Raw genomic sequence first — 24,525 nt, 5'->3', positions numbered from 1 at the left:
ATTAAGATGATAGGGGAGACTTTGGTGGAGTCTAATTCTGTAAAGACCTTGGATTCCCAATTCTAAACCCCTCTGAAATGATCATTATTTCTTGGAATGTTAGGGGCTTGAACAGTGGCCCTAGACAAAAAGTTGTTCAGGAATTAGTTAGAAATGACCCTCCGAATGTTCTTTTTCTCCAAGAGACTAAAGTTTCTATGGAATGTATGATGAGTATGGCATCTAAACTATGGAGAAGTGGGCAATGCCAATGCATCAGTGCCTAGGGATCTTCAAGGGGTGTGGCATGTCTCTGGAACCTACAGAAGATCCAACCAATGTCATGGATTTCTTTCAAATCCTCCTTATCCATGGTTTCTTTGTGCATTGAGTCAGGAGAATCTATCCTTTTCTCTAATGTCTATGCTCCTATTGAATTTCAATGTAAGCTCCTGGTCTGGAATAATATTCATTTGGTTTGTAGTTTATTTCCTTACCTGCCATGGATTATACCTGGGAACTTTAATGCTATTCTTAACTTATCTGAAAAATGGGGAGGTAATGCAAGATTGGAGCCCTCTTCTATTTTTCTCTGAGATAATATGTTGGCACTCAATCTTGTGGATATCAAGCCTAGCAATGGTCAATTCACCTAGAAAAATAGAAGGGTGGTTGATAGATGCATTGTTGAAAGATTAGACCACTTTATGGTTTCCTATTTTTGGGTGGGAGGATTGTGGTCTTCTAGGTCTAAGATATTAGATTGGAGAGGTTTAGATCATTGGCCTATTAAGCTTGTCATTTCATCAAACCATTTCCCTGAAAGGACACCGTTCAAGTTTTAGCTCATGTCGCTCAGGGACCTAGATCTTTATGGTTGTGTAGCCGAATGGTGGAAGGATGGTAGGCCTACTTTTGGGACAGAAATGTATACCTTTGCCAAGATTCTACAATATGTTAAGTATCAGCTCATATGATGGAACAAATAGTGCTTTGGGAACATTTTCCAGGTGAAATATGAGGTTCAAGTGGAGTTGAATGCTATTACCAGGTTAATTAGGGAGGATGTAGTGTCAGAGAATTTGTTGCGGGAGGAAGCCAAGGCTCTAAAGAATCTAGAGGAGTGGGAGCTGAGAGAGGAAATCTTTTGGAAACAAAAAGCTCAGATTGAGTGGCTCCAGGAGAGGAAGAAGAACATTGCCTTCTTCTTCAATTCGGTGAAAGCTAGACAACATGGTAATTCTATATCATATTTGGTTACTAATAGGGGAGAGGTTATTTCCTCTACTCCAAATGTTTTAAATGAAGCTATGTAGTATTTTTCTTGTTTATTTAGGGAGGAATCGCAAGGGAACTTAGTTGTTGAAGCACAAGTCCTATCCTGTATCCCGCCTTTAGTCTCTTTGGAAATGAAAGAGTATCTTATGAATGCCATATCTTTGGGGGAGTTAGAGAAGGTTGTTTTCCAAATGAAAAAAGGAAAGGGTCATGGTCTAGATGGTTTCTTGATTGAATTCTTCCAAGAATTTTGGGACATTATAAAATTAGATTTATTGGTAGTTGTTCAAGAATCCCAGAAGAATAAGCAAATGCTCTGAGCCTTGAACTCTACCTTTCTTTCTCTCATCCCCAAGGGGGAGAAGGCTGACTTGCTAAGTCAATTTTGCCCTATTTCCCTGTGCAATGTAACTTATAAAATTATTTCTAAGTTGATTGCAGGAAGGCTAAAAAAGTGTCTTGCAGTGCTAATCTCTGAAGAACAAAGTGGCTCTTTAGAGGGCCGCCAGATTCTAGATGGGGTGGTTGTAGCTACTGAGACTATTCATTCCATGGCTAGTTCCAAAGACAATGCTATGTTTATCAAGTTGGACATGGCCAAGGCTTATGACAGAGTTTGCTAGTCCTTTCTTTAGAAGGTTTTGGGTGCCTTTGGTTTTGAGGAGGAATGCATTCATTGGGTTATGAGTTGTGTTAATTCAACTTCTTTTTCAGTTTTAATCAATGGGGAACATTCTTATCTCTTTGGGGCCTCTCGTGTTTTGCGGCAAGGGGACCCTCTTTCTCCCTACCTATTTCTTCTTGTGGCGGAAGGTTTTCGATGGTTGATTAAAAGGAATGTTGAAGAGGGCTTCATTCAAGGTTGGCAATGGGGAGGGGGTCTTCCTATTCAATCTCACCTCCAGTTTGTGGATGATACAACATTGATGGGCATGGCTACCATTAGGGAGGCTTCTAACATGTGTAAGGTGTTGGATGTTTATTTGGCTACTTCAGGACAACTGATCAATGAGGGTAAGTCTTCCATTTTTTTCTTCAACACTCCACCTTCCATTCAGTGAAGAATTTCTCATATTCTCAGGTTCCAAATTGGGAGCCTCCCACTACTATATCTTAGGATCCCTATCTCAGTTGGCAGACAGTCTAAGGAATCATGGCAAGTTATTTTGGATAAGTTTCAAGACAAAGTGAATCATTGGACCCATCATTGGCTATCTATTGCTGGCCAGGTCCAGTTGCTTCAATCTGTGGTGCAGGCTCTCCCCCTCTATAGGTGTATGATTCAGGTGGCATCGATGAGCTTTGTTAGGGACCTTGATTCCTTAGCTAGACAATTTTTATGGGCTGGAAATTTATCTTCAATGAAGTGGAGTCTTATCAAGTAGGAGGTTGTTTGTAGTCCAAAAAGGTTTGGTGGTCTTGGCCTTCGACAGTCATCGATTTCTAGTATTGTGCTGGCAGCTAAACTATATTGGTGATGGTGTGTAGAATAGGACCGGGTTTGGGGTAGAATTTTTTCTCATAAGTATTTCTTTGGGATCCCATAGAAGGATGTCCCTCACTACAACTTGACAGGGAAAGGCTCGGTGATCTGGACTACTCTTAAGAAGGGGGCTATGCTCATAAAGAGAGGCCTTTTATGGATCTGTAAGAGGAGGTTAGAGGTACAGTTTTGGCATGACCCTTGGGATGGCCATCCTTCCATAGTCATCCAATATCCTCATTTGTGCTTATTGGCCCAGAGGTTTTGTGAAGCTGGATGGACTAAGGTGAGTGACTTTAAGTCCTTCTTCCTTCAGGGACAGTTGGTGGAAGTAAGACGAAAGAACCCAGGGGAGTGGCCTATCCTTGGGTTCAAAGTAGAATGCGCTAAGCTTTATCACATTCTTACTGGTCATGACTATAGTGCCCTTATGGATAGTGATGTTCTGGCTTGGTCCCCTAATCCTAAGGGTGTCTACACTATGTCTTCTGGGTATCAAAAGTTGTCCTCTCAACAATTGGTTCCGGGGGAGGTTCACTGGTGGAAGAAAGTTTGGAACATATTCTCTTGGCCAAAGTGCAATTGCTTCATTTGGACTTTGGTTTGGAATAGGTGCCCGACTTGGGACAATATTCAGAAAAGGGGCTTTTATGGTCCTTCGAGGTGTGTTCTCTGTGGTGGGGAGGAGGAAGATGTACAACATTTATTCTTCCATTGCCCCTTCAACCTGCAATTATGGCATTTCTAGTGGAATGTTTGGAAATGCCCATGCATTCATGCCTCCTCCTTGGCAGAGTTTTGGATGAGAATGGGAAGGCCCCCTTCATCGGCTCCCTTCTTGCAAGATGTTTGGTATGCTGGTCCTATCTTCCTGTTATGGCAAGTTTGGTTGGAAAGGAATCGTAGAATCTTTAAAGGTGAAGAATTGGGGATTCAACAGGTTTGGACTAGAATTATGGGAATGCTCCAAGAAACTTTTGAAGCCAAGAGCAAGATTGTGTTGCCTCTAGAGAAAGGAGATGTTGAGATCATTGGGAGGCTTGGCATAGAGGAGATATCTCCAATCTCAGCTTGTGTTAGAAGAGGGAGAGGTGTGAAGCATAAAGTTCAAAGGAGGGGGAAATGTCTATCCCCTCTAGAGGGTGTTTTGAAAGTTAATACGGATGGTTCTTCCAAGGGTAATCCAGATTTGGCTAGGATTGGAGGGATTGGAAGGGACTATTCTAGATTTGTGGTCTTTTTTTTCTTGGCCAATAAAGGGATATAAACTGTTAACAAGATGGAAGGCTTGGCTATTCTATATGCTTTGAAGTGAGCCTATGCTCTAGGATGGCATAAGGTGACATGTGAGGCTTACTCTCAAGTACTAGTCAATATGCTTCTTGAGAGGAAGACTTCTAATGTTAGCTGGTAGTTCTCTAAGTTAGTGCAACAAATATTACAAATTAGTTCTTTAAGTGCCCGTTTGGTGAGCGGAATAGGAATACGTATTCTGGAATACGTATTTTGGAATAGAACGTATTCCTATTCTCTTTTTGGTTCAACGAATATTTGATGGGAATTCACAGACCCAAAAATTTATGTTTTCTAAAATTAAAAAAATGGAATAGGAATACGTATTCCAATACCACCTATTTTGGTGGAATTGTAAAACCCCATTTTTGGGCCAAAAATGGAATACGTATTCCATTTTTGCTTCGTATTCCAATCCCGTTTTGGTGCATCCAAACAAGGAATTCACAATTTTTGGAATACATATTCTAGAATACGTATTCCTATTCCGCTCACCAAATGGGCCCTAATGGATTCAGTGTCTTATGTCCATATTCCAAGGGAGTGGAATAGGGTGGCCGATTGTTTGGCAAAATGGGCATCAAAAGCTATAGATGGCCGAAAGATTGATGAGTGGGGGCAGATGCCATATGAGCTATGTTAGGATTTGGAGAGGATTCTAGTTGATGATAATATAGGTGTAAGGGAGTGATATTTTTAGTGGTATTGGTTTTGGGGACCTTGGTGTTTCTTGGGACTTTAGCCCTTTGATGTTTTGTATTCAGTTGTTCTAATTTTCAATAAAGTTTTTACCCCTCTTTTTTTTTCAAAATGTTAATTTTCCTACCATAAATGTCAAATGAATGTCTTCCTTTTCATTCTAGGAAAACAAATTGGCACTCTTTTACCATGCATTGATTAAATTATCAAAAGGATTTCTAAGATCAAGAAGATTTTCACATCCACATGAAATTTTAAAAATGCATGTTTCTAATTGTGTGATAATATTTATATCAATGTTTTGGATCACACTCTGTGAGTGTGATCTAAAATGTTGATGCAAAAATTATGGCACAAAGCATAAATCTCTCTCTCTCTCTCTCTTTGGAGTATATAAGGAAATATATTTTTCCTAATTTATTGTACTAAACATATCCTAAATGGGATGGAAAAAGTCTAGTTATAGCCCATATACAGGGAAGGTAAAATGGTGGTGGATGTTGCTATTGCCATGGGGTTTGAATTAAAGGAAATGACATGCTGGAGAAGCATGGATATCCCAAAGGAGGAAATTAAGGTCCTAATTTGCAAGGAAAGGGGGGGAGCAAAAATTGAGAATGGCTAGACAAATAAAGATCAATGCCAAATTTGGCAATATCATATGTAGGAAGTTGAAGCTTGTTAAATTTAATAAGAAATATAAAGGAAAGATGACGAGACACTCTCATATAGGTTGGATAATAAATAGACACAATTTGAGGCAAGAGTTACTTTGCGATTATGGTAACATAATGTGAAATTTTAAATGTTTTCTTTTTGAAAGTACAAAAAATATCATTATAGATACTATCAGAGATTTCAAGGATATTAGAGTTATGATGCAAAGTACACACGAATCCCATATTGAAAAGGGATGGGATTTTGAAGCGCCTCAAAAAGCTTCTTGTAGGATGTTTAAAGGGCCTAGAGATTTTATTTTCAACATCATAGTGCTATTATTGATGAAAAATATCCCCAATGTTAGCAAGCTTGAGGGTAAGAAGGTTCAAATGCAAATTATTGAGGTTGGGGTGTTAGGAATTAGTGAGGAAGAAATGGGTGGGGATTTAAATCAATTAGATCCAACAAAGATTAAAAATTTTAAGAATAGAATGGTGACCTAGTTCTTGTTAAAAGAAGAGGGATTTCTTCAGTATATGTAGGCAATGGCGGGTTACGATGAAAATTATGCTCTTCAGTTTGTGAATGGATGGAATGATTGTAGAGTTACCATAAATGGTATCACATTCCAAGTTAATAAGGAGGTTATTGTGATGGCCACTAGGTTGTCCCTAAAAGGGAAAAAATGGAAAAAGTTTACAAAAATGGCAGATGAGACTAGCATGAATAGTTTTTTTGTTGAGGATGAAGAAACTATTCGCTATAGGGGAAGCTCCTAGAGGGATAAGTTACTGGCTCTTTGGGATGATGTTTGTCTAGAGATCATAAAGTAGCCCATTCTTGAAGGTAGGTTTGGAGTCTATTATTATTATCACTTCCCTCTCTTGAACCATTTTATAAATAGAGAATTTATTTCTATTATGTTCTTTCTGTTACACTCCCTTGAGGACATGATAAGTGATGTTAGGGGGAAAAGAAGTAAGGGTCATAATTTCACTATCATTCACCAGGATTTGATTTTTAGACTTTACTAGTTTCATCTTTCCCTCTATGCCCCTAAGGATTTTGCTATTGATAATCAGTGCCACCACCAAAATTTCCCTTGAAGTACCAACACTAGAACCAAAATCCACACGCTGCACCCTTCCCCTAGTAGGGATAATAAGAAAAAGAAAAACCCAGACCTAGTATTTGAACAAAAGGATAGTAAAAAAATCAAAATAGAAAAGCTGGTAGAGGTGTGCATTAGGGATTTGGAGGAGGAGGGAGGAAATGATAGGAGAAGGTCTAGAAGGTTATCCAAAACACAAGAAAGGTATAAACAAAAGAAAAATAGATTTAGGGCCGAGGAGGTGGAAGAGGAGAATTTTGAGAACAATGAAAGAGAATTAGAGGAGGAGAAATATTCTGACTCTAAGAGAGAAAAGGGGAATTAGGAGAAAGAAAAAAGTGAAAACTCTGTTGATAACACCCAAGTGTCTACTAGTAATGTCAATACCATTAAGATGATGCATGTGTCGGCTAGTTTTACCTTGCAACCTATTACCTTCTGTGAGGAAAAAATTAAAGTGGATACCTCTCCTATCACCATCTCTTCCCCAAAAAAGGAAAACACCAATGTTTTTACTAACCTTCAAATTTTGCAGGATGAAAACCAGCCATTGACAAAGACTAAGGAGGCACATAAGAATGCTAAAAAAGGAAACAATGAGAAAGAGGAGGAAGAGAATGAGAAGAATGCACAGATAGATAAAACATTCAAATCTTTAGAGGATGGGTTTTACTCCTCTAAATTTGCCTTGAAGGTTACCCATGCTGCTACTAATACTCTCCAATTATTGGCACAGGAGAAGAATGAGATAGGACTAGACATGGAGGACAACAAGCTCCTATATAAGTTTCTTGTTGAGAATTGGGCTTGAGTGCTTCTAGCTAGAAAAGGAAAAGATAAAGATGAAAATTAATGTGGTGGTTTCTAGGGGTTTTTTAACCCTAGTGTTTTTTTTTTCTACTGCTACCTAGTTGGTTGGTCTACAACTTATTCTCAGACTTAGGTTAGTTCGTTTATGCCAACAGTTTTATATTTTGAACTTTAATAGTTTGTTTAGTACTATAGTCTTTAGAATTAGTATAGATGATACTCTGGTAGATGTAAATGATTGTGTGCTATGTTTGGATTGGGTTGGTTTGTTTATGCCAATAGTTCATGTTTTGAACAATCATAGTATGCTTAGTACTATAATTTCTAAATTAGTATTGTTGACACTGTGTTAGCTATGTTTTTCTGTATGGTGTTTTTTGGTTGATAGTTGTAGTCCTCTATAGTAAGTGACTTCCATCTTCTTGTTTTGTTAGTAGTGTGTTGGTTGACAGGTTTTTGGATGTAAGGGATGACCCCCTTGTTTTGGTCATTTTTTATTTCAAAAACATCTATTTGCATTGAATTACCCTTGTTAGATTGCATGGTTGTTTATTTTTCTCAAAATTAAATTATCATTAAATCAACCTACCAAGGGATTTGATTATGAAAAATGTGATCGTCATAATTCAACAAATTAGCTCAAAGAGTTTGTGAACAACATCAACTTTTATGTCTAGATTTAAAAAAATTATGGTATCCTATTTTTTTGTCATCAAACTTTCTCCACTTCATTTCTAGATAAAAAGGTTCATGTCCATGAATCATTTCACTTCTATTAGTTTAGATATCAATTCTATAAGAATAAAATTGAGCTAGGAAAAAATACAATCATTTTGTAGGTTACGAGACAGTCATTTAGAAAGGTCTCTTATTTTATCAAATTTGTTAAAATGTACATGAACATGGTATCTACATTTGTCTATTCCATCCTCAAAACTTGAGTTGGTGAAATAGTCCCTTTGTCATATTAAATTCATTTAATTTATTTCTAGTTAATTCAACATTCAATTTTTTTTTGTTCTAGCTCATAAATACTAGGGTAAATTGTTATGGAAATCACCTTTATTTTTATTATAAAATATTTTAAGTATAATATTTCTAAATGTGTATCTTAAATAGATCTATTTTAAATCCATCCTATTTTATGTCCAATTTTACTATTTATTAGGGTTTATGCTTATATTACTCTTACTTTCTTGAGTAATTGTGTGTGTGCCTTGCCTGTATTTCATTAGTGCATATATTATAGTAATAACCATAAATTCAATGTATTTATCTTATTTTAAACTCAAATGATTAGATTATGCCAGATTTGAATTCTACATTTCTTACTCCTCTCCATAAAAGAAGAACTAAGCCTTTGGATCAATTTAGGTCAATCTCTCTTTATAGTATGTCTTATAAGATTATCTCCAAGTTACTTGTTGGGAGGATTAAACAAAATTCATTTCTAAATAATCAAGAGGCTTTGTGGATGAAAGGAAAATATTTAATGGGGTAGAGATTATGTTTTGGGGTGCTCATTATATGGAGATTTCTCAAAAGAAGACTATATTCATCAAAATTGACACTCTTATAACCATGTCAACTAGTTTTTATTTCAAAAAGTGCTTGGTATATTTTGATTTACATTTGGATGTAATTATTGGGTAATTATTTCTATTTATTTCACCTCATTATTTATTTTTATTAATAGTAAGCCTTCTCCATTGTTTAGCATTTTGATGGGTCCTTAACAAGGTGAACACTATATTATTTTCTTTTTTCATTATCATGGAAGAGGGTTTCATAGGATTCAAAATATCTCAATAAATAAAAGGGATTATTGATGGGTAAAGTTGGAGTAATGCCCTACCATATCATTATCACTTTCTATGTATTTATGACACCAACTTAAAATATGTTGCTAGAATCAAAAAATTGACCAATTGTAACACCCTAAATTACACCCCATGTATTTGTAAGCATGAATGTTGATGATATTAATTTAGGGGAGTCTATTGGAATATTTGGAGAGATTATTGAGTTCTTATACATGTATTACATTCATGATTTGGTATGTCATTGATGTCAACATATTTTCGTTTTGGTTGGAAACAGTTAGAGTTGAAGAGATAGTCTTGGTGAAAGCGATCAGAGGATGTAGCATGTTGCTTGATATGTATTTATGATGCATCTATGTGCATGGAAAGTAATTAAAATATTTGTATGAGATATGGAAAATTTGTTGAAGACTAGTTGCAAGCTAGTGTGCAAAGAACAATTTGTAGATATTTGAGTTGTTTCTTTATAGTGAAGTACAAACTTATTTAGTGGGTTTGGATTTTGATTGAAGGCATGGTTTTGGTGATGTGTTTGAGGTAGCAATGGCTAGATTTGATTATGTGATGGTCACTAAAGTGTAGTGTTTCATGTGTTTACCAATAGGATGACTGTGTGTTGGGATTTGTTTTGGATGTATAATCATAATGTAAGATGTAATGTAATATTTTATTAAGTTCCTATACTATTCATTATACATTGGGGAAGCCTCATAGCTGAATAAATCAATTGTTTGGACTTGGTATAAAGAAATTATGTTTTCCTTGGTTGTAAATATCATATGCACTATATTGAAATGATCATTGCATCATGTCAGCTTTGGATGTAAATATAATAAGATTAGAGTAGAAGATGATGTAAATTGTGTGTGAAAAATGTGGGCACACTTCTATAGGACATTACACTCATGGAAACCCATGATAAATTCCTCAAGAATCAACCTGTATCTTTCTATCTATAATATGCAAGGCTGAAGTAAGAAAATAACAATATGATAATGGCTCTCAAATGAACCTAATTAAGAAACCCTTGAAAGATGCACCATAGAATGTAAGGTTCAAATGAAATATAGGATCTAAGCTAAAGGAGGCATGCAAGACCTAGCTATGGTGAAAGTAAAACTGCAATGCAATGCATTGAAGACAACAAGCTAATCTAAGAATTGAAATGCAAGATGGATAGATGCTAACCTAGCCATGGTGAACAAGGTCCAAGATGAAAGATGATGGAAAGATCCAAGTATTCCAAGACACCAAGAATGCAATGAGACTCCAAGGTACCAAGACTTCAAACTAATAGTGTGATGATAGCTCCAACACCTTCACCTATGTAAGAATGGGGAGAGACCCTCCTTTTAAATAAAAATGGATAGTTGAGATCAAAAACCAAGAGAGACATAATCAAGGGTGGAGAATGCATCTTGAGTCATCCATGTGTAGAAGAATCTTACCTAATCAAGATGAATGATTAAATTTAAGAGGCAAAAGATGTGTGGAGGAGAATTAAAGTTATTTTCAAAATAGGAGATTCCTCTCACATAGAAAAATGTGCATTCATGTGTAGACAAAAATACCTTTTATTTTATTTTTAAAATAGGAATAATGCTTTATGTGTGTTCACTTAGGATAAGTGGGAAGTGATACTTTATTTAATTGAAAGGGAACAAGTTCTTTTAATTAAATAAGAGACTTAGGATAAAGTGGTCAAACCAGAGCCTATAATCAAATAAATTATACAATGAAGATTTGATCAAAGATAAGTGATGGATAAATTATACAAAAGTGCTAGAAGGGGGGCTAATAGTCTAGATAACCATTTTTGGGTGATTAAATTTACCCCTCTTTGAATAATGCATGATCAATCTGGGAATATATAGCATTAAAGAATGATGATGTTAGAGCAAAAAAAAAAGATCTTGCCCTAGAATAGAAAAAGTGGCTAAGAAAAGAGGTCCGAGCAAAGAAAAATAAAGGACTGAGCAAGAACTAAGAAAACTATGCAAGAGTTGAGAAGACTAAGCAAGGACTGAGAAAAGATCAAAGATTGAGAAAGACTGAACAAAGCAAGTCAAAGACTAGTTAAATACTAAGCAAAGCCAATCAAGAATTAAGAAAACTGAGAAAACTGAGCAAAGATCCTACCCTAGAATGAGAATAAAGATCAAGCAATAGATATGTCTGACCCCTCAGGATCAAAAATCAAAATGATAATAAAGGAAATGTAGAAACCTAAATAGATAGATCTGATCAAATTGATAAAGAATAAATTCCAAGATAATATATTAATTGATTCAGATAAGTGACCACAAGAATGACATAAGATGCCCCAGTGTAATTAAGGTTGACTAAGAAAGATAAAGTATTAAAACTAGGCCAAAGAAAGAAGAAAAGTGAAATGAAATTAATAAGAAGAGTGAAAGAGATTATAAATGATGAAGAAATGAATAAATGATTATTTCACCATAAATATTTAAAGCTTAAGTCTCACAAAGTTAGCTAACTGCATAAGAGAAAGAAATTTCAAAATGCAATTTTGACCATCAAGATGAACCTGAATTTTGATCTCGAAAATGGATCCAAGATGTCAAATATAGGTAAGGGTGCATTTTTATGCAAAAATCCAAGGAGTTCAAAAATTAGGTCAAAATAGGGTCAAAAGGTTAACCCAAGGGTATAAATAGATGTGTTAATAAGATAGAAAGGAGGCAAGTGAAATCCAAGAGGAGATGAGAAGATGTGATCAAGAAGAAGAAAGAGAAGTGAAATGCAGTTAATTGATAGGTTTATGAAAGATAAAGAAGACTCTCTCAACATTATAAAATGCAAAGATAATCTAAAATGAACCCTAAAATGCAAGCTAGTATGAAAAGGGTGCAATTGAAAGGGTTATATAAGTAGGTCCTAATTTTTATCATCGAGCCTTAGTAGGGACATCAAAGGATCATGCAATCATCACTAGAATGACCTATGAAGATATGAATATGAATTATATTGGATTGAAATATGGGAACCCAACCTGTGCATCAAAGGCATATAGGTCAATTTGACTACACAATTAGATTCCTTAGTTTTAATGTAGAAAGATTGGTCTTGCATCAAGACACAAGAAAGTTGAGATGACCATAGGTACACACTCACAAAAGAGACAAGGATGAGGCCTTTGAATTGATCCTAAGTATTCATTGGACCAAACAAAACTCTAAAGACACCTAAGATAAAATCAAAGAGAACACTTGCAAATAGAAATCAAAGGAAAATATGCCCCATGCTCCATGTCCCAACTCCTCTAGTCCATGGCATGATTGAGAGACTATCAGGGATGGAACACTCAACAAAGTAATCATCATAGACAACACACAAAGAGAAATAAAGCTAACAAGTCTCAGTTAGTTATTAGTTTAAGTGTGTGTGTTGAAGTCACATGACTATTTCTTGTAGGGCTAGAGTCTGCCAATGAGAAGTATTGAAACATCCTAGACTATATCTAAAGTATCTAATAATTGTTGAGAAACACTTGATGTTAAGGGGAGTGCTGAAAAATCCTATTTGTAGGAGTTGTGAAAGAAATGACAATGCAATAAAGAGACCCTATATAAAGAAAAAGACTACCTAATCCCCCTAGACCTAGACTTAGATCAACTTCAAACCTAAAATGCCAAAAGGACATGAAGTAAAATGTACTAGTCTTAGAGAACAAAGTGATATGATGATAGACATAAGTACAAGGGTCTCAAGTAGTGTTTGTTTCCAAGTTTTCACCACTTGGCAAGAATTTTTTTTTTTTAGGACTTCTTATATTTTTTGTATTTTGTATTCTTTTTGGTGATACATCAAAGTGCCTATTGATAGGTTTCCACTTACATGATCATTTTTTAGGACATTTTATACTTTTTAGGATTTTTTTAGGACCATATATCAATTTTTGTGGATCTTTTAGAATAATTTAGAGATTACTCACTCTCAAGAAAGATCACATTAGTTTGTCCCAATGTCTAGCAACGTGTAATATGAAGTAGAAATAAGTGGATAATATAAAAATGAAGCAAGTAAAAGTGATCCTCAAGGACTAACTCCTCAAGAGTACCCAAGCTAGGGAAAGACAATCATATAAAGAAGGTTTTGGATAAGAAATGGAAGTAATGAGAAAGATAACATGTAGGATAAGTAGGAAAATTCAACAAGAGAGATAATATATGGAATAAATAGTGGAAGCCAATAAGAAAGATATCATGAAATCATGTAATCCAAAAGAGTAGACATGTCAAGAATCCTAAGAACCATTTTTTTATTGTGATTAAGACCATGGGGTTAACTAGATAGGATAGAGATGGGAGAGAACAATAAGAATGAAGCTAGACATGAAGGCTATGAGTGAATGAGAAAGCACAATACGGAAGTTGATGAATAATAAATTCAATACACAAGAATAGCTCAACATTGTCAAGATCAAAGAGGAAGAGGGAATAGATGGATGATGGAAGAATTATGCATGACACCTGTTTACTAGGTTTTCTTCATGGTACTTATCCAAAGTGCCACAAGAAGTGGTTTTCACCATAGAAAAAGATTATTTCTATTTACTTTTTCTACTAGGGCACCACAAGAAGTGGTTTTCACCAAGGCACATTTTTTTCATTTGTGTTTTTTTCCATTTTTTTCTTTTTGGATTTTTAGAACTAGGTAAAGCTTTTTCAAGTTAGATAGTGATCCTGTAGGAAAGATAATTCATGATAAGCCAAGACCATAGATGATTATGCTCAAAGATGCTGATAGGGTGATGGAAGGGAGGTGGTAGTAGAAAGAGAATATGGAGGGTCAGAGTGCATGCCTTGGAAGTAAAGAAGGAGTATGTATAGTAAGTAAGTGTAGGCTTGAAAATATGGCACAAGTGAAAGTGAGAAAGTGGGAAAGACCAATATTGATACACAATTTGAAGGGCTATGAAATGATGGAGAAATGATGGAGGAAATGATGAGGTTTAGATGTATGAGGTGGTAGAGTAATTTTGGAGGAAGATGGAATTGAAGACTTAAAAATGTTTTGAGGAAGATGTTTGGAAGAAGATGGAGTGGAAGCCTTTGGAAGCTTGAATGTCAACTTTGATGTTTTTTCATGATTCAAGTCTTTCAAAAGAGACTTGGGAATCCATATTACTTTTGATTTTTCTTTTCCTTTGGATTCTTTAGAGCACATTTCTTCAACGATAGATTTAGGAACCCATATTTTATTTTATTTGTGGAAATTTGTGGTCTCTTGAATATTTTTCTTTCTCTGCATTCACATCTCTATTAGATAGGACATAGTGATCTTCATTTGTAAATGAATTCTTGTGTTTATTTGTAGGTTGATCATCCAAATTGCTTCCAAAAGACTTGGGACTTATGGATGAGTAAGGATGATATGATTTGTTTATATGGTTGAGTGGATGGATATTTGTAAAGGATGAATTTCTTTGTTGATCTTGGAGTATAATAGGAGAGATAGGAGTGGAAATTGTAGAAGATGAAGGAAAATATGACCCAATATGGAAGGAAGGTTTGAAGGTTTTAGCTTTGATGAATAAGGACCAAGGATAGATTTAGGAGGTGTGAAGGGATAATGAATAGGGATATTAACATCTTTAGAGCAAGAAACATGGTCAACACTATAAATAGACTTATAAGTATATTTGATAGGATCAACACCATTGATGCGAGCATTCGAAGCTTGACCATAGTTTTGAATTTTATATGGAGAAGTAGAACATGAGGGGATGCTTTGATATTGACAAGTAGTTTTGGATAGAATATGCATGGCAAATTTATCATGATTTTCAATAAGATTAATAGAAATAGTGGAAGTGATTCCTTAATCATACTTAGGAGGTGGGTAAGATATAGGATGTGGAAGAGTGACATCTTGAAGGAGATGAAAGGGTGCTTGACCTTAATCTTTCTTGACATTTATATCTTTAGATTTTGAGAGTCCTCTTGACATGGAGACGCTTCTAAGGACAAGGGAGAATGAAGAGGGAATGGAGTAGTTCTTGGAGTAGGCATAGTAATGCATGAAGGTTGGGGATCTTTAGCCTTAGTAGCATAGAGAATATTTGTAGCTAAGTGAAGATTAGCTTGAGTTACTTTTAGAGCTAGCCCTTGAAGGAATACATAGTCAACACATAAAGCATTAGGTTCTTTGTTTGATGGAGGTATGTTGAAAATATTTGAAGATTTAGGAAGTAAACATATGTTGGAAGAATTGAAGGTGCCAAGAAGACCATCACTAGACATGAGTTCATCAATATGATCTTTCTCAAGATAAATGTCATCATCACATGAGTTGTTAAAGTTATTAGTTCCAACTACCTTAGCAATGATAAGATCTTTTACTTTATGCTTCAACTCTATGCAATATTTTGTTTTATGACCTTTGTTTCTATGATAACTACAAAAGTGATCATCTCTCCACTGTGGAGGTTTTATTTTAGGTTCATAAGGTCTAGATTTTTTTGGTAATGTTATGAACTCATAACAAGAAGTGTTTACAAGATGACATCATAAGAATCTTCCAAGGGAGTAAAAGTTCTCTCAAGAGTATGCCTAGCATCTTCTTGTTGCTTCTCAAGTAAATAGAATGCATATATGTATTCACCATATTGATCAAAGATAGGTTTTTCATGAAAGTTTGTCATATTATCCAAGGAGGTTTTACTTGCTATCTCTCTAAAGAGGTCTTTAGATCCAATAGATGAAGACAATTGATGTCTTGGATTAGAGCATGTAGACCTAGAAGAAGATGAACCATGTGTATATTGAGATATTAAGGGATGTTCATGAGATGATTCCATTCATTCCTATAAATTTTTCACAAGTTCAAACTTAACTTCTATCATGTGCCTAGTGAGATGAAGGTAAGCAAGATAATCTATATTTTCTAGTTCTTTGTATTGGATTATACATATTGAAACTTTTTAGTTGTATAGAGGAGCTTATGATTTTACATAGTGCAAGGTAGGAGAATACCCAAAGGAGATGTCCTAACCCTTATAAAATAACCACATAGTGGAATATAAACAATAATGAAATAGTGCAAGATGAAAACTCCACATGTTTCATGTGAAACTATTCAAAAATTGATACCCGAGAAAAATCATGATATCTCCTCACTCCAATTGAATAAATATTTGTGAACTTAAAAGATATATTAATTTGGTTCCTATACAACCTATTAAGTGTGCAAATTTTGATTCCTCAAGGATAACTACACATTTATCCTGAAAATCACATACAAAAATTAGATGTGTAAACTAGTAGAAATTGATACTCCAGGAGAATTTCTATTTATCCCAAATCATAATAAATTAGGAAGTTCTCCTTTGAATAAAGTTATTAATATAGGAACTATTAAATCCATGAAATTTTCATGCTCTCAATCATTTCTCAAAACTATTTATGTCACCCGCAATAAGAACACAGAAACTAGAAAATACAATTCCAACAACAAGGTAAAAATGACTCTAAATTCAACATAATAACTCCAATCTCTATGTGCACATAGGAAAAGGTTCCCTAATGTGTCTCCAAGACATCCCTACCCATGAAAATAATAACTCCATCAAATTCCCAGCTTGATGCTCCTACATCAAAATCGCGAGGTAAATAGAAAATTATGGCCCATACTTTGATGCCCAAAGAAAGATTTGTAACCAACTTCATCTTCATCAAAGGCTTCCACTTCATCAAAGTAAATAGAAAAAAATTTGAAACTCAACCATCTATGATTCATCCAATGAAACATCAAAATTAAATGAATCTTAGAAACCCAATCAGCGTGCTCACTCCCAAGAAGAAACTAAACATAATGTTTCACCAAGAATCTCTACAACTAATCACAACCAAAAAAAACAATATCTTCAAACATGTAGTACATGTTAGCAACATTATATAATTCCAAAACCAAGTTAGAAACATGTAAGTTCAAATCCCCAATCAAAACAACATGTAAATCCTTAGCCATGTCAACTACAAGAAAATCAAGAACATACAAATCTGCAGTATCATGTAGATCCAAAACTAAATCAAGAACTAGTGAATCCACACTAGCAACATCGAAATCCACATCAATAGGAACATCCATACCCCCAATAATCCCAACAAAAATAAATTAATTTGGATCCATATCAAAAAACATATGCAAATCCTCATCCATATGAAAATCCTTATTAATATCATTTCCCACAACAAGATGCTCTATAATATGTAACTCATTTGCAATAGCAACTTGATTATCCATGACCAGGTGCTTTGCAATATCCATGTCAAACTCAACCAACTAATCATAAAAACCAATCTCCATCCCAACTTCGACAAGGTTAGGAAAATTCTTAGCAATAGCCTCAAATTTCTATATAGGTTTCATATCAAACTCCACAAACTGATCAATAAAACCAAATTCTTTCTCGGCCTTACTATGCTATCTTTTCTCTCGAACAAGTCTTCTAACCAGCCAGATAACTCTCTTCCAGATTGATAGAATCCAACTATAGTAGTATACAATTTTCTTCTTTTGTTTCTCACTCTTCTAGAAAAAATAACATCCACCCAAGCTATTGTCTCATTAATCCTTCTCTCCACTATATTATAGATATTCACAATCATCTCAGGTTCCAATCCTCTTAGAGCCATCTTCTAAGATTTTTACAAACCCTCTGCTACAAATCCTTCCCACGCTCCTTGTGAAAAACTCAAATTTTCTATAAGTTAGATCGTAACCTACCACCTCACGTGAATAATTAGGAACCAAATCACAAGTCTAGGAACAGGGATCTATAATCCACAAACTCTTTGTGATCATGCATTAACAAGATCAATCTTCCATCTTTGTATCCATCAATCCATCAACAAGTCCTCTACATGTGTAGGTCAAATCAAATTCTACCACCCCACACAAAGAATCATAAACTAGGAATTTGAATCAATCAATCCTTAGCATAATCACCAATAGATCAAGGTATTCTCAAATCAACTCCTCTTAACCCAAGGTCCTAGTTTAGATTGCCTTAGCTTTGATGATCTGTCCACACACTCAAGAACAACCTTTGCGCCGATAAGATCAACAAACTAGATCAAATCTTCACTCTGATACCACCTAATGCAGTGCAAGGCAGGAGAATCCCCAAATGTGATGTTTTAACCCCTCAGAAAGTAACCACATACTAGAATATATAAAATAAAACAAGTTCTGATGCCAATTCAAAACTCTTTAATCATTAAATAACTAATTACATGTAATGTGTCAGGCTATAAGTCCTTCCCATTTATGGCCAAATACAAAGAAATTATAATAGTTCAACAAGATCCAACTCAAATCCTGGTTGGACCAGATCTATAACATAATAGCAATCTAGTAGAAACCTCCATGATCTCAACTAGTGCTTGCAAGCCACCAAGCAACATCCTTGTTTCTAAACTATAGTCATTAGCTCTTCTCACAAATTCACATTCTAGATTCCAACTCAAATATTTTCTCTCCAGCTACCATAATAAACTAAATTTCCTTCTCCTCTCTAATCTCAATTGCTTAAGACACTACCCAAGCCCTCCTTAAATAGCCACCTAAGCCACAAGCTGACTAGTGAAGCAATTAATTACAATATAGGTCCAGCTTGGAAGAGTAAACCAAAACTATAAAAACATGAAAAAAATAAATGCCAAGTTACATTTAGGTCCACACATGGCCCAATAACATGCCCCTCTCTTAACAAGTTTCCATTTCATCATATGAAACTGCACAAGATGAAAACTCGACATGTTTCATGTGAAACTATCTAAAAATTGATACCCAAGAAAACTTGCAATCTCTACTTACTTTGATTGATTCAAAAATTATAATCTTAAATAAGTATAGTAATTTAGGTCCTCTATAAACCCTTAAGTTAAAAAAGGCTGATTCCTCAAGGATAACTATGCATTTGTCCCAAAAGTCACATGTAGAAACAAGATGTGTAAATTGATAGAAATTGATACTCTAGGAGAATTGCTATATCTCCCAACTCATAATAAATTAGGAATTTTCCCTTTAAATGAAAGTATTAATATAGGACCTCTTTAATCCATGAAATTTTAATCCTCTCAATCATTGTAGAAAATTAGTTACTTCACCCATGACAGAAATGCAAAAACCAAAAAATACAACTCTAGCAACAAGGTAAAAATGACTCTAACTTCAACATGATAACTCCAATCTCTATGCACATATAGGAAAAGGTTCCTCAATGTGTCTCCAAAACATCCTAACCATGAAAATAATAACTCCACCAAATTCCAAGCTCTATGCTCATGCATCATGATCATCTAGTCTTGGTTGAGGTTTAGAAGAAAAAGAATCAAAATTCATAGTGGTAGATAGAATGTCAAACATGAATAAGACTAGAGGAAGCTAATAAGGTGATACATGATAAATTGATGTCCAAATTAGAGAGGTAGAGAGTTCACTTGTCAAATAGAGGTAGTAATGAATAACTAACTTTTGAAGAAAAGTGTACAAGAAAATTATGACACTAGTGACTCAAGTCAAGAGCTAGGTAAGAAGCCAAAATAGAAAACTAGATAAAGCAAGAGAGACAATAAGTGAACAACTTTCCCAATCAAAGAGTGTAGTCAAGAGATCAAGGTAACTATTTCAACAAAAAAATTCTTAGTATACTAGTATAGACCATGAAGATGGAAAAGACCAAGAGAGATAATACCAAAGATCCACTTTAAGCATGTTCAAGTACTAGAGACATAGAAAATCAAAGTGTAGTGCCTACCCTTATTTACATTTTTTTGGACACATTTTTGCTTTTATTGTCGGACTATGTTAGATTAGTTTTATGTTGATGGTTAGTATATTGTTTTGAGACTATCAGATATTATGCTATGGAATTCAGTTGATATATGATGAGATTACTTAGACTCTACATTTCATGTATGCATGATGATTATTACATTATTTCTAGTTATTGATGATGATTAGTTAGATGGTTTATTATCACATGTGTTTTATTATGGATACTTACCCCATACTTGCATGTGTATGGTGTGCGTGTTTGTTCTCATGTATGGCATTTTTGATGTGGTTAAGGGAGTCGTAGTCACCTGCTAGTCAGGATCTACATGATACACCACTTCCTACCATTGCATTTTTATCTTAGCATTTATATATATTGTATGTACATGCATGGTTTTTTATGCAGGTTGCAGGTACTAGGTATCGACTTCCCTGAATTGCTAGGATGAGCGTACCCTATCGCACTATCTCAATGATAAGAGAGGGGAGATAAATTCTCAAGTCCAAATCCTAAACCCCTAAACCATTCATCCTAGTGAGGTAGGACAAGTATCCAAGATATTTTACCTTCTGAATATGTCAGCTGACATAATTCATGATTTTTAACCCTTTAGACTGATTTTGTATGGATTGTTCTATGATGGGTTTCATATTTTATCTTGGAGGTCTATGATGAATTTTCTATTAATTAAGTCTAATTAAAAGATTTAATTAATAATTTAATTATTTTGGAAAATTTAATATAATGTCACATGTGATCTTTAGATATTTTGATTTTAATTAATTAAATAGGAATTAATTGAGAAAAAGAATTAAATAAAAGAAATTAAAATTAATAATAATAATAAATAATAATAACATAATAAATAAATAATAATAATAGAAATAATAAAAGAATTAAAAATAAAAGTTATAAGCCTACCTAGGAGTGAATGCACCTCTTGATTGCACATATGTCAACAACACAGGAGTTAGCGCACAAATTAAGCACATGGTGTCTACAACCTTGTGACTCATCTAAACGGTTGGAAAAGACTCATGCTTAGTTGTCAACACCTTCTAGTTGTTTCTAGAGACATTCTAGGTGCTTCCTGAGAAATCTTTATATTCAAGCACTCTTAAAAGCATAGGGGGAGCATATTTGGAGGACCCAGGAACATTGGAGAAGGAAGGAGCTTGCTCTGTGGATTCTGAGGAGAAGTGGATTAGCATCAGTGTCTAGGTAGACACTTGTGAATTTTGCATATGAAATCTTGTTTCTTGCACTTCTTATCTTCTTCGTGTCTTCTGAATGCTTTCTGAGGATTTTCATATCTTGGTTGTATTCATTTTGTCATGGGTAGTTAAAGAAATTTTCACATGCGTAGATCTGAGGAAACTATAGGGTTAGGGATTTCAGATGCATATGGACAAACCTATTTTAGAGAATTAATGGGTAAAATTAGAGAACAGATACTATTTAGGAGAAATTCTCAATTCATCGAATTGAAAAGCCCTTTTTGTTTAAACCAGGTATATATTCTCTTTTTATATAAATATTAAATTTGAATGGTTTTTACTTTTATGATTTATAATTAAAAAAAATGCTACCAAACTTAATGAAACTTTAGGTTAATTTTTTGGATCCCCTTGGTGGGGCATTACACAAAATCTAATGATGAAACTCACCTTAGCAAGAAAAACAAGAAAATGTTTGCACTTGATGTTTTGACTTGGTTGACAAAGTTTGAAAATAGTTGATAGCATTGCAAGTTTGATGTTCAAAAGGATTTTTTTTTCCAAGAAAGATAGTGACACATAGAGTAGTCTTCAAGTAATCAAGAAATGGACAAAGAAAGCTTGTATGATACAAACATATGTGAGGTCTAAAAAGGAAATCCATAGAACTATCATCATTTATATGTTCAAAATATTTCTACGAGTACACATTCAAAGAACATGTACACAATTTCTACCTAGAGGAATCAACTCAATACTTAATACCTTAGCCTACAACTTGATGCTCCCTTTCCTCACACAAAGTGGTTTCCCACAATAAATATTTTATTTTTCATAGATAGGTTTCCCCATCTAAAGAGATACATAGTGTGAGTCAAATCTTGGGGTGATCTAGGTAGTCCACTAGGATCGATCCTTGCACCAAGATATTGTTTTATATAAGAAAAATAGGTTTTATAGGGATCCTGAAACCCAAAAGTTGTTACATATCATAGGGTTGTAAAAAAAACCTAAATACCATAAATAGTATTATGGCCAAGCAAAATGCTAGATCAAAAGATAGACAAAAAACTAAGAAATAAACCTATCAAAACTAGAAAACCAAAAGATAGATATTAATAGTCCTCAAATTACTTCACTTTCCTCTCAAGGTCCTGCATTGTTTTTGCCACTTCATAGGCTTTTTGACACTCCTAAGCCATTTTCTCTTGTTTGTTCAAGCAAGTCCTATCCAGTTGGCTATGGGATCTGTCTATGATGGTTTCATCATCCTTCATGTCTTCATCTCTATCCTTTTCCTCATTATCCTCTAGAAGATCCCTGGCTTTCGACTTTCCAACAAGAGTAACAATGTTATCATTGAGAGAGTTTAGAATGGAAATGATCTAGTTTTCCATGTTATGGTTGTAAGTCTCTAAATTTCTCATCTTTTTTTTGACCAACCTAATAGCAACACCTTGATCTATGACATTCCCTCTCTCAAATTTCTTCCCATGGCCTTCTAGCTATCCCATTCTTTCTTTAACCTCCTCCAATTCATGAAATAGCCATTTAATTGATCTAAAATTATCTATCATGCTATTTCTTGGATTATTAAGTAGGTTAATTCCCACTTCCCTCATGTTATCAGTTATGGCCACTAGCACTGGATCAATAAGATCCTCCATCTAGACCTTTCCCTCTTTTTCTTATAGGATTTGTTGATTCATGGCTTCTCTCATAATCCCCATCTTTGAAGTTTTGACATTAAAAAATTTCCACGCTAGATGCCTATCATTTATAACCACCTCACCACTTCCTTCCTCTATGTTTTCCTTTTTGTGCTCCTAAGGGAAACTTGGAGAGGGGGGAAGCACCAAAATTTTTGAATCAAAAATAGTTTTCCCCTCTATAAGTATTTCCTCTTCTTTCATCCTCCTCTATTTCTTCCTAGGGTTTTCAACTGGCTTCTCCCTATCTTCATCTTCTTCACACGTATTCTCCTCATCTTTATCCATATCTTCACCTTCTTCATTATATTCCTCTTTCCCCTAATAAAAAATTTTAGGCCTAAGGTCCTTGGTACTTTTCCTACACGACGTCTTTGATGGAGTAGGCATATCATTATCTTTACACATTGCCTTCTTTTTGGATGAATGCAAAGCTTCATCCTCCTTTGAGATAATACTTTGGATCTCTTCCAAGTCTGAAGAGAAGTTAGAACTCCCTATGTCCTCAGAGGCAGCTCCAACATGAGCTAGGGTTTTACTTCTAGATTAAGGCTTAAAATGCTCATAAATCAAAAGCGATAAACCCTCATGTAGGGCCAGGTTAGAAGTGGTTTTTTTCTTGTGCATAGAGGAGTACAAATAAAATGGAAAGGAAACCTTAACCCCATAATGAAAATGATTAAGTAAAACAAAGTAATGGGTTCTAACCCTATCGAATCTAATGTCTAGAGATATATATTCAATAGTGGCCCTAAGCACATACCTTTAGAGTTTTTTAATTGAATCCATCTCATATTAGGTCTCACTCTTCACTAGTTCCTTTTTCTCTTCTATATTCTTGGTGAAGTCCTTAACTACATTTGTAAACACCTTTTTGTCTTTGTAGAATTTTAACCCCTTGTTTTGAATTTCAGTGACATGAGCAATAACATCTATAGTAATTTGATATGACACCTCGTCCACTTTGGCCCTACCATCCTTCCATAAATTAACCATAAGATTGGTTATCATAGGTCATATCCATGAAGCTTGGTGATATAATTTATAATTCCACCCTTTTTAAGCTTCTCCCAAAATTGTATTCTTTGTTTCCATTTGTCTACCTCCCATACTAGTTCTTTCCTACTCCTTTCACCCACCATCTCTATAGCCTAAACATTTACAATTCTCATAAACACCTTCCTCTATTTCCCTTTCACATACTAGATACTCTGTATATAACCGCTTTGTTTTTCACCACTTTTTCTTTTGATGCTGTAAAAGTGGTAAAGGAAATAAACAACCCACAAAGTGTGTCAATTTGACACAATAAATGTCACCCACTTATTCCATCTGTATTTACCATTATTGTAGTAGCTTTCACACATACTAATATTTATTTCCATAATTAACATAGGATTATGCCTGTACTTCCCTAGATCCTCTCCTGATCAATTAATTTTTTTGCATTTGTCAGAATATTTCTCCTAGTATTCCATATCATCATTGTTTCTTTCTTTATTTCTTTTTTGGGAAATTAGTTAGCCACTAATTTAGCCTCCTTGTACTCATGGTTAACATAAATGCGTTCAAATTTTCCAAGTGTTATACAAATTTATTCAATTATATTTGCAATTGTCCAAGCAAGATGAATACTCCCTATAATACATTTGATAA

Source organism: Cupressus sempervirens, chromosome 6 (genome assembly GCF_028749045.1).
Source record: "Cupressus sempervirens isolate cs-2001-9-10 chromosome 6, ASM2874904v1, whole genome shotgun sequence".
NCBI classification, from domain to species: domain Eukaryota; kingdom Viridiplantae; phylum Streptophyta; class Pinopsida; order Cupressales; family Cupressaceae; genus Cupressus; species Cupressus sempervirens.
The sequence above is the reverse complement of the archived record's forward strand: the minus strand, read 5'-3'. Positions refer to the sequence as shown.